Below are 11,043 nucleotides of genomic sequence, written 5' to 3'. Positions count from 1 at the left end.
AGAGGCTGAGTCCCTAGGATCACCTTGGGTGGTCACCTAACCTCTGTGCCCCCCACCTGAGCCTGCATTGATTTGATAACAAATGTGCTGCCAGGCCTATGGGTGTCTCCCACTCACTCATGCCTGGAAAGACTATCGGACCACTGCCACTCTACTACTGCTGTTGGAGAATGTGCAGGTTCAAGAGACTGTCTGGTGCAAGAACCCCAGGGGAGAGATTGGCCCGGGAACATGCAGGAGTCACATGGGGGCCATAATGAGAGATAAACCACAGCTCGCACCTGTGTGGCAAGGGACAGTGCTCTGACACAGTGGTGATGTCATCTTTATGAGGGGGTGCTTTCTTAGGGTGAGAATGGAAAGCCCCAGATCCAAATCCAGGGCAAGAGAGCTGGGATGAGGAAGAGTGTGATCTCTGCAAACAGGGCAAGACATTGACAAAAGGGCAATATGAGGTGCTTCAAAACATGCTATTTAGTGTCTATATTTTGACTTGCTGTAAGAAGCAGGAGTGCTGGAATCCCTACAGCATGCAAAACCACACGGAGAAAAAAAAAACCTCACGCCTATTTTACAACATTATAGCTGGTATACAGCTGTTGTGAAGAGAGGTGAAAGGGGAAAGGGCACCCCACAGTTCTCAGGTTCCCCAGTCATAACATATAAGGAGCTTCTCTAAAAGTTACCCATCCACCGACCTGTCTCATAAGGAGGAAAGTAATTCAACAGCAATACGCACATCCAGAAAAACTGTGACATTCGCAGAACGTATTCATTTTCTGTTGCTGCATAAAAAATGACCACAGTTTTAGTGGCTTGAAACAACATCCGTTTATTTATTTATTTATTTTTCTTTCTTCTTCAACTTTTATTTCAAGTTCAGGGGTACATGTGCAAGATGTGCAGATTTGTTACATAGGTAAATGTCTGCCATAGTGGTTTACTGCACAGATCATCCCGGCACCCCAGTTTTAAGCACAGCATCCATTAGCTATTCTTCCTGATGCACTCCCCGACTCCTCACATGCAACACCCATTTATTGACCCGAAGTTCCATGGGTCAGACGTCCAGCCAAGGACCTAGCCAGCGGGACACCTTGATTGCAGCCTTGTGAGACCCTGAGCTCACTAGGTTCTCAGCTCAAAGTCTCACAAGTCTGCAATCAAGGTGTCCCACTAGCTAGGTCCTTGGCTGGAAGCTCTGCGGGAAAATTTACATTCAAACTCTTTCCCCTTGTTGGCAGAATTCAGTTCCTTGTGATTGAAGGACTGAGGTCCCTGTTTCCTTGCTGACTATCAGCAGAGTGTCAGCCCTCAGCTCTTTAATGCCAATCCGTACCCCTTCCCCTGTGTCCACTCCCACCTATCAAGCCAGCTATGGCACGCAGGATCTGCTCATGCTCTGAATCTCCAACGTCCCTCATCTCTGACCTCTAGACCCAGATGTAAAGGGCTCATGTGATTAGGTCAGGCCCACCTAGATAATCTCCCTTTTAAGGTCAACTGATTCGGAAGCTTCATTACATTTGCAACCTTCCTTCTACCATATAACAGAACATAGACAGGAATGAATCTCATCTCATTCACAGGTTCCACCCACACTCATCAGGAGGCGATGACACAAAGGAAAGTCCTTGGAAGTCATCTTAAAATTCTGCTTCCCACTGCTTCCTCCTAACATTCTGGGGTCCTCCATCTGCCCTTAGCTTCCTAGAGCTCTCCAGAAATGGCCCCATTCAGGTCCACTCAAATTTAACTCACTCATTGCCCCACTGCAGTAGGCCTTCCCTAGGTTACCATCAGCTAACCTGGTAAAATAACTAACATCTAAGTGTTACTGGGTTCATGTGCCTCCCCTTTGACCATCATGTCTGCCTTTTTAATAAGAGCTCTGCCACAATGGAATTCAAAGCCTGAAGGGCAGGAGAGGGGTGGGCCCCAACTTGGCTCTAAGACACCTATTGGTGGAAATCGTTGGCACTTTGGCAAGCTGGCTAGGAAGATATATGAACTCTGAGAGGCATTTTGACATCCCTCAATCACATTACAGGGCCTCCCCACCCTAATTTTGGGTGACGCACTTCCTGCCTATAGGAAAGTATTATCAGGAAGTAAAGTATATAAAGACTCAAGTCTCATTTACATCATCTACCCAGCTTGAGCAATAGGCCAAAGGCTTCCTTTAGGTAATACCGTTCTACTCTCTGCTTCACATGTTCAAATCCACACAAAGCAGAGAATGTTCTGTCCACTCCTCAGGCTGGCAGTTTGACTGCTCAGAAACCAGCATAGGTGTTTGTATGAGTCTGTTTTCACATTGTTATAAAGAAATACCTGAGACTGAGTAATTTATAAAGAACAGAGGTTTAATTGGCTCACAGTTCTCCAGGCTGTACAAGAGGCATAGCAGCTTCTCCTTCTGGGGAGGCCTCAGGAAACTTACAATCATGATAGCACACACCTCACGTGGCCAGAGTAGAACCAAGAGCAAGAGAAGGGAGCGCTACACACTTTTGAACAACCAGATCTGAGGATAATTCACTCACTCACTATCGTGATGACAGCACCAAGGGGGATGGGGTTAAACCATGAGAAAACATCCCCACGACCCAATCACCTCCCACCAGACCACTCCCATGATCCAATCACCTCCCACCAGGCGCCACCTCCAACAATGGGGATTACAATTGATCATCAGATTTGCGCGGGGACACAGATCTAAACCATATCAGTGCCTACTAGCAGATGATGTAATGCGCAATTCAGCCTTAGGAATATGTTCTCAGGGACAGAAGCTTCAGCCAGCATTCAACAAACAGCTCTCAAGCACCTGCTTCTTGCTAAATTCTGTGCAGCAGGTTTGAGAGGCGCACTTGACATCCATCACCCAGCCACAGGCCAGGCTATTTACCATGTCCAAATACAACCCCCGAAGTAAGGTGACTGCCTGGTTTCCCAGTGAAAAGATCCAAAAGAAAAGGTTTGGGACCAACTTCAATGTACAAAATTTTAGGGATGTAATTGATATAGAAAATGTACACTTCTATATCAATGTTCAATTTATTAATTTATGTTCACAGGCAAACTTGAAGATCACGATATATAAAATATACTGTTTAATTTATTGATTTATGGTCACAGACAAACTTGAAGACCACAATATATAAAATACACTGGTGGGAACATGACTCATTTCCATTCACATACCATCAAACAATTCTATCTGAGCTCTTTATGTGTATCTTCTATGTTGATGTTCTCACCATAATACCCTCCTGAGTCATCTAACCTGGCTGAGCATTTTTTAGTCCACATTTCATGTGATCTTAGGAAATGTTAATATAAGTCACAATTGTCCCTTGACATAAAAATAGGCATAACATTTGGTATAATGTCTCATTCATATTGTGGGCGTATATTTGTGAACTCCACAACATAACCTTTGACTGCATGGCTTTTAAAGTGGTGTTTTAAAGACTTCTACAACATCATCCAAAGCTTGTATCTAAAACTACTCCCTTTACCTGCTTTATTTTTCTCCATAGAGCTCATCTTCAGAGACCTTCTCTTCCCTGCAGGGACAGAAATCTTGTCTCCATTTTTAAAATTCTATCTCCTTCTTAGAACAGTGTCTGGTACATAGATGGGCTGATACTTATTTTAAAATAAATGAATACTTCTAGGAATGATCACTAAATTATGTTAAATCAATATATCTTAAATTTTGTTATTCATATATAAAACTATATGTTATATATTAAATCATATAAATAAATATAAAATATATTAAATTATGTATGAACATAAAATTCCATTAAATAATATCTGCAAGCATGTAAAATTCTATTAAGAGTTTTACACATTTTTACTCATCTTAAGGCTACATGTTCTCTAATTCATACTTTTTCAGAAAAAAATTGAATTTTAAAAAGTAATCAAGAGTACCCTGTAATATGAAAGATGAGTAAGAAGTCAGTTTCTTGACGGAGGGATCTCTTCTTATTTGGGGACTCATATGTGGGTATAAAGAAGTCATTTCCACACCACAGAAAACCCACTTCCAGTCCTCTGCCTTACGCAAATGTCCTACCCCCTCAGCTTCCATAACAATACCTGCTTTCTTCTGTGAACATTCCTTGCATGACTCTTTTAAACATCTGTTCTCTAAATATCAAAGCCATCTGTTGACCTGTGTCCAGTTGTGTGCTGTCTTTACATGTTCTGGGTAGAGATTGCTCCTCCTTGGCCAGCCTTCCAAACCCAACAGACTTCCTATCCTCTTAAAGACAGGTTCCTGGTTTCTATGCCATTACTAAGAACTTTGCTGTCCTCCTGCCCACCTAGGAACACATTCCTTGGCCTCCTAAGCTTATTCCTATTTTCAGTGTTCTTCTGGCTGACCCCAGCCTCCTTCCAGTGCTGGGTAACATTGCATTATTTAGATGCACTGTCTGGTGCCACTCGCCACCATGAATTCAGATCCCTTGATCAAGTAAACACAGCAATGTATGGACATCGTAAGGTGAGGGAGACAGATGTGCACAGAGAGAGGTGGTAATTGTCACACAACACACGGATCATGCTAGAAAAGGAGAAATCTTCAAGAACTAGTGGGGAGGGATAGCTGCCATCCGGACAGATCACTGTCAAACAACAGAATCTGGACTGCTCAAGTGCCATGTGGTCTTCAGGGTTACAACCCAACTCCCAGGGAGAAACTGAGTAGAACCAGCAAAGCACAGTGAAGGTCAGGAAAGTCCATTGTTCCGTAGTATGTTTACACAGCGGGTGGGAGATGGGAAGCAGCAGCCTTTCTGGGTACCAGCAACAGAACAAGGATCCTGGACTTTCTGGAGGGTGAGACTAAGGGACAGAGGGAGAATTCAGCAACACATCCCTGCCAAACCCATCACCTCTCCCACTATCTGTGGTTTGTCACAGACACTCCATAACGTTAATCCAACTGACTCACATACAGAATAAAATTATTTCCTGGAACTTCAGCAAATTCCTGGGAGATGTAGGAGAAGTAGATGTCACTCTCTCCTGCACCCCAAGGAAAGCACACTTCCCAGCCCTGTTGAGAAAAGCCCAGCGGTGCTTGTGAGAGGGAGGAGAGGAGGTCAGAACAAACAGCCCTGCTTCTCCTGAGAAAGTTTCACTTTATTCCCGGGATTGTGACTGCATGAACATCCCAAAGCACTCTTTGCTTTTCCCTCCTCCATTCAGTTTCTGTTCTGTAATGCGAGTAGACAGCTGTGCTTATAGGGAATGAAAATATTCTTTGTCATTTTTTTCTCCATCTCAAGTCTTTCATGATGAGTTGCCTATGTTATTTGTGTGCAAGCATTCTTCTTTTGAAAAACATGAGAAAATCTCCATTCGCAAACTTCTATTACACCTGAAATAGCATGTATGCTTATTCAGAAACTAAAGCTATTGTCATCAAACTACAGTAGCATTTTTAGGCAGTTCTGCCAATTGTATAAAATATGAATTTCTTCGTTCTATTGTTTCTGTTCTGTTTCTTTTGAAAATGGTTTAAGAAAAAAATCCGTTGAGAAAATAGTTTCCCTTATTCTGGTATACTTATGAATTGCTGATGAAGCCACTACCACAGAACGTGGAGTTAGAAATATGTCATAAGAAATGATTCACAGTCTCATGACAATATAATTTATACAGGGAGAGATGCCAATTTCTATGCATCCTGATTTATTTTATTAATAATTCTTTCAAGCAGTATATTTTGTTATTACCGAACTTATTTTAGATCAGTAAGTTTTCAAATTGGCTTATGATCAATTCATAAAAATATTGGAAGTAATCAGATACATAAATTGTTCCATAGAGTCAGATATAACTACTATGTAACAGTAAATTGAGATGATATTGGTTTTAATCAGCTACCCAAAAAAAGGGAAAATTTATACCATTCTCTGTTTAATTTAGATTATAAAATTCACTAGGGAAATCAAGGAATCGGATAGCTCATAGGAGTTCTTAATAGCAATTGCAGTAAAACACATTTCACTGCTTGAAATTTGTGAGCCTCAATTAATCATGGGCTCAAATAGTTTTTAAAAGTGTTTTATAATCCAAATATTACTATCTCAGTAAGACACTCCAGTGTGTTTATTAATCCATATCTGCTTGCACACTCTCCTTGACCTTCAGTCACAGGCCTTCCAGCTCAGCAGGCTTCAAGCAAGATGCCAAAACTCCTGCTTCATCTAATTGCATGATTTTCAGTTACTCCACACTGTTTCTTCCCGAAGAAGCTTTAAAGAAAAAAAAATCCCCCGCCGGTTTAGTCTCCCTCCTTAATGACAATAGAATATGCATTCATTACATTCTTGGAATTGTAAAGCCTTTTCTTCCAACCTTCCACTTATAAAAATTGCCTTCTCAATCCCATCTCCTTCTCTGTTTTTTACAGTAAGACAACCTCATTATTAAACTCCTCAAGATATATGAGCGTCTGTCCTCCAGAGAGGGGCATGCTAAATTCTCTCCCATGAGCTATTCCAGGATTAATCACCATTTTCCTGGTACCTCTGGAATCCCCACTCTAAGAGGACAGGTATCGTGTTGTCTAATGTGGTGCCCCCAGCACCTAGAATCATGCATAGTCCTTAGCAGGTCAGTGACTATCTCACCTAAACCCCTCACTCTGCCACTTTAGACCATTTTATCTTGCTCATCTTTAACAGAGAGGAAAAATTCTTCAGAAAGTCAAAAATACAAATAGGAATGAGATATGACCTATTTGTGAAAACATATCGGTAGAAATGGAAGCAATTCCAAATTCCTCATCCTGGCATTTGAGGCTGTCTACACCTCAGCGTCACCCCCTGCCGCCTCCTGGCACACAGTCTTTTCTGCTATTTGATGAGTTGAACTGCCTAACAGATTCGAAAACATATCTGGCACTTTTCCTGTCCCACCTCTCAACCTGGAATGCCCATTCCCAAAACATGACCTGTCCACATACCCATCCGCTCTAAACACAGTATGGCGCAATAGAAATAGCAGATTGTAGCATCAGATGAACCTGAGCAGCGTGACACTAGACAAGTTACTTACATGTTCTGAACATTATTTCCTCGATAGTAAAATGAGGACAACCTGGATACTAAATAATCCTATCATGTATGTAGAAAAGGAAAGAACCAGAACTCTTTGGTAAAACATTAATGCCCACCATATCTGATACATGATAAACTCCTTAAGCAGAAACCCTGTCTTAAATATCCATCAGTTCTTTGTATGCTATAGTCACAGACAGACAGGGAATGAATAAGTGAATGCCGGAGAAAAAGGAAGAGAAAGGCAACAACTTGGATGGAACTGGGGCTCATTATGTTAAGTGAAATAAGCCAGGCACAGAAAGACAGACTTCACATGTTCTCAATTATTTGTGGGAGCTAAAAATTAAAACTGTTGAATTAATGCAGACAGAGTAGAAGGATGGTTACCAGAGGCTGGGAAGGGTAGTGGGGCGGTGGGGCAGAATAGTTAATGGGTACCAAAAAAATAGTTAGAAGGAATGAATAAGATCTAGTATTTGATAGTATAACAGGGTGACTATAGTCAAAAATAATTTAATTGTATATTTAAAAATAACTAAAAGAGTATAATTGGATTGTTTGTAACGCAAAGAATAAATGTTTGAGATGATAGATACTCCATTTACTCTGATATGATTATTATACACTGAATGCCTGTGTCAAAATATCCCATATACCCCATAAATATATACATCTACTATGTATCCATAAAAATTAAAAATTAAAAAGTTGGCCAGACACTGTGGCTCACACCTCTAATCCCAGCACTTTGGGAGGCCAAGGCGGGCAGATCACCTGAGGTCAGGAGTTTGAGACCAGCCTGGTCAACATGGTGAGACATTGTCTCTACTAAAAATACAAAAATTATACCAGCTATTCAGGAAGCTGAAGCAGGAGACTCACTTGAACCTGGGAAGCGGAGGTTGCAGTGAGCTGATATCGTGCCACTGCACTCCAGCCTGGGCAACAGAGACTCAGTCTTAAAAAAAAAAAAAAAAAAAAAAAAAAAAAAAGTTTTTTTTTTTAAGTAAATTTAAAAAGAGAAGCAAAAGCAGCATGAGAAAAGGGATAAAAGCAAAATAGGGGGGACTTTGTGATTTGGGGTCCAAAATTCTACTTCTGTAGGCATGTTCGTCAGCAGAGTTTTCCTGTTGGACTCAGAAAGCAGGGCAGCGCTGTGTAGCTACAGTTTTCATAAAGACCTGGTCATGGAGCTTCACAGTGGGGGAAAGGTGACTCCGAAAACAGCAGAAAAGTGCTTCTGGGTGGAAGCCAGATAGCAAGACAGAGGGGAATTTTGTCTTCTCTACTGTGGATGGAATTAACATTCCCAACCAGCACATCATTCACAGAAACAAGATACAGCCAGCCTCCACGGATACAGTGTGCATCCATGGACTCAACCAACCGTGGATGGAAAATATTCAAAACAAAATGGATGGCTGCAGCTGTCTGGACATGTACAGACTTTTTTCTTGTCATTATTCCCCAAACAATACAGTGTAACAACTATTTACATAGTGTTTATGTTGTATTAGGTATTATAAGTAATCTAAAGATGACTTAAAGTATATGGGAGGATGTGTGTAGGTGATATGCAAATACGACACCATTTTATCCTGGGGCTTGAGCATCCATGAATTCTGGCATCTATCTGCAGGCTTCCTGGAACCAATCCAACGGATAACGAGGGACGACTGTATTGGTTCTTTACTAGGTGTATTCTGAACTACAACAGGAAGGCATGTACTCCACCCTGTACCCCAAAACTCTCCCCTGAACAAAATACTACGTGGTCTAAAATTCTAGCATTAAGTTGTGTTTGCTAAACTTTGAGTTAAGCACCGCCCTCTGCTAGCATTCTTTTTCAACATGCAAAGATAAAGCATCACATCATTGACACCTTCATGAAAATAAGTTAAGAAATCTATGACATCTGCACTGGAAGAATCTGAGAATAGTGAGAGAAGATGGATGCCAGGATTGAGACGGAGAAGAAGGGAGGGGAGGATACTACAAGCTGGAGAGAAAACTTAAACAGCCTCCTATCTATTCTCCTCCACTCTCAGGCCTCACCTGCTACCTCTAGGCAGAAGACGCCGACAGCTTTTGCCTGCCCTAACTTCTCTCAGGCCCCTCATGGCCCCTCCACTTGAACATCCTACAGGCATCCCCAACTCGGTGAATCCAGAATTGGTTTCACCATGTTCCTTCCTGCCATATCCACATACATACATTCTCCACTAAAACCCTACCCTAAATACCGCCTTTCAATGAAGCTCTTCATTTGGAAATAATTTCTCTCTCTTTTCAAATACTACAGCCTTTTTCACTGGTGTCTCTGCAGTCCTTGTCACTCTCTTTTTCTTTTTCTTTTTTTTTTTTTTTGAGACAGTGTCACTCTGTCGCCCAGGCTGGAGTGTAGTGGCGTGAGCTCGGCTCACTGCAGCCTCCACCGCCTGGGTTCAAGCAATTCTCCTGCCTCTGCCTCCCAAGTAGCTGGGATTACAGGCACGTGCCACCATGCCTGGCTAATTGTTTTTGTATTTTTTTTTTTTTTTTTAGTAGAGACGGGGTTTCACCATGTTGGCCAGGCTGGCTTGTCACTCTCTACCATGTACTATAGTGATAGAGTTTTTTTCCTCCCCTTTTGGAACGTAAAATCTTTTAGGCATTCATGAATTCTCCAACAAAATTTATGCAGCATTTCCATATGGAAATGCTAGCTGCATTCCATCAGTCAGAGAGAGAGAGAGAAATAGTGGACAAGGAAAACAGCCTGCTTCACAATCATGAGTAAGATTTATAAACAGAATGCCTCTGACCTAGTTCTAAAAGATCCCATCAGGGGACCTCCTCTTTCAGCTTTGCAGCCCCCCGCCCTCTGTCTCTGTATGGGGGAGCTTCTTCCTACTGTCTTCTCCCTTCTAACCTATTAAACTCTCCGTGCCTTAAAACCACACACACACACACACAAAGATCCCATGGAATTTTACTACATTCAGAGAATGATTAAATTATTAACCTGAAATATATTTTTAGAAAGCACCTAGTCCAGGGGTTTTGCAAAACTTTTAGTCACATTTATATATTAAAATAATTAAATTGCACTAACTTGATCAAGAGATAAAAAGTTAAGTATAAACGGATATACACACATAACACATAGTAAGAAATGAATACCAGCTTACAGTCAATAATTTGTGTTAAGGGGATTTGAATTTTATATTCATTTATTTGTTTAGTAAACATTTCTAATTATTTAATACATGCCAGGCATTGTTCTAAATAGTTTTACTTTAAAAATATAGACTTATTTTCCTCACAATAATGCAAGGAGGTAGGTATAATGATTGACCCAATTTTACAGATGGAAAAACTGAGGCACAGAGACTTTATGCAACTTCCCCCAGGCCACATGACTAGCAAATCACAAGGTTAGGATTCAAACCCAGATAATCTGGCTGCAGAGTCCACACTCATAACCAATGAAAAAAGCTACCTCATTTCATTTATTATTGTTATTGTTATTGTAATTATCAGAAAAATAATAAAATAAAACTATGGTTAAAAAAAAGCTTGAGGATAAAACTGTGAATGTCATGGACATTCTTCTTTCATTTTTTTCCTCCGAATGATAAAGAAAGTTGATTGAAAAATGTATCACTATGAATAGCAACATTTATACTCAATTTCCTATGTGATCCTCACTCATTGTTGATTGAAGTTTCATAAGCAAGAAGAGTGGAAAGGAATTAGGTTAGGAAATTCTTTCTTTGTCATCCTTATAATTTAGAAAGACATTCACAAGTTCATAAGGATATTTAAAGTTTTAATTTCACTTGTAGAGTAGCCCCAGATTCTTGTCAAGTTTCTCTGGAAGTCAAGAGTGCCATAAAACACTTTGAAAAATGTCACTGGTCAATTTTGCTGTCTCAAGGCAGGTTACCCCTAAACTACCATGGAAAGATTC

Source organism: Pan troglodytes, chromosome 17 (genome assembly GCF_028858775.2).
Source record: "Pan troglodytes isolate AG18354 chromosome 17, NHGRI_mPanTro3-v2.0_pri, whole genome shotgun sequence".
NCBI classification, from domain to species: domain Eukaryota; kingdom Metazoa; phylum Chordata; class Mammalia; order Primates; family Hominidae; genus Pan; species Pan troglodytes.
This window is presented reverse-complemented; position numbering follows the sequence as displayed.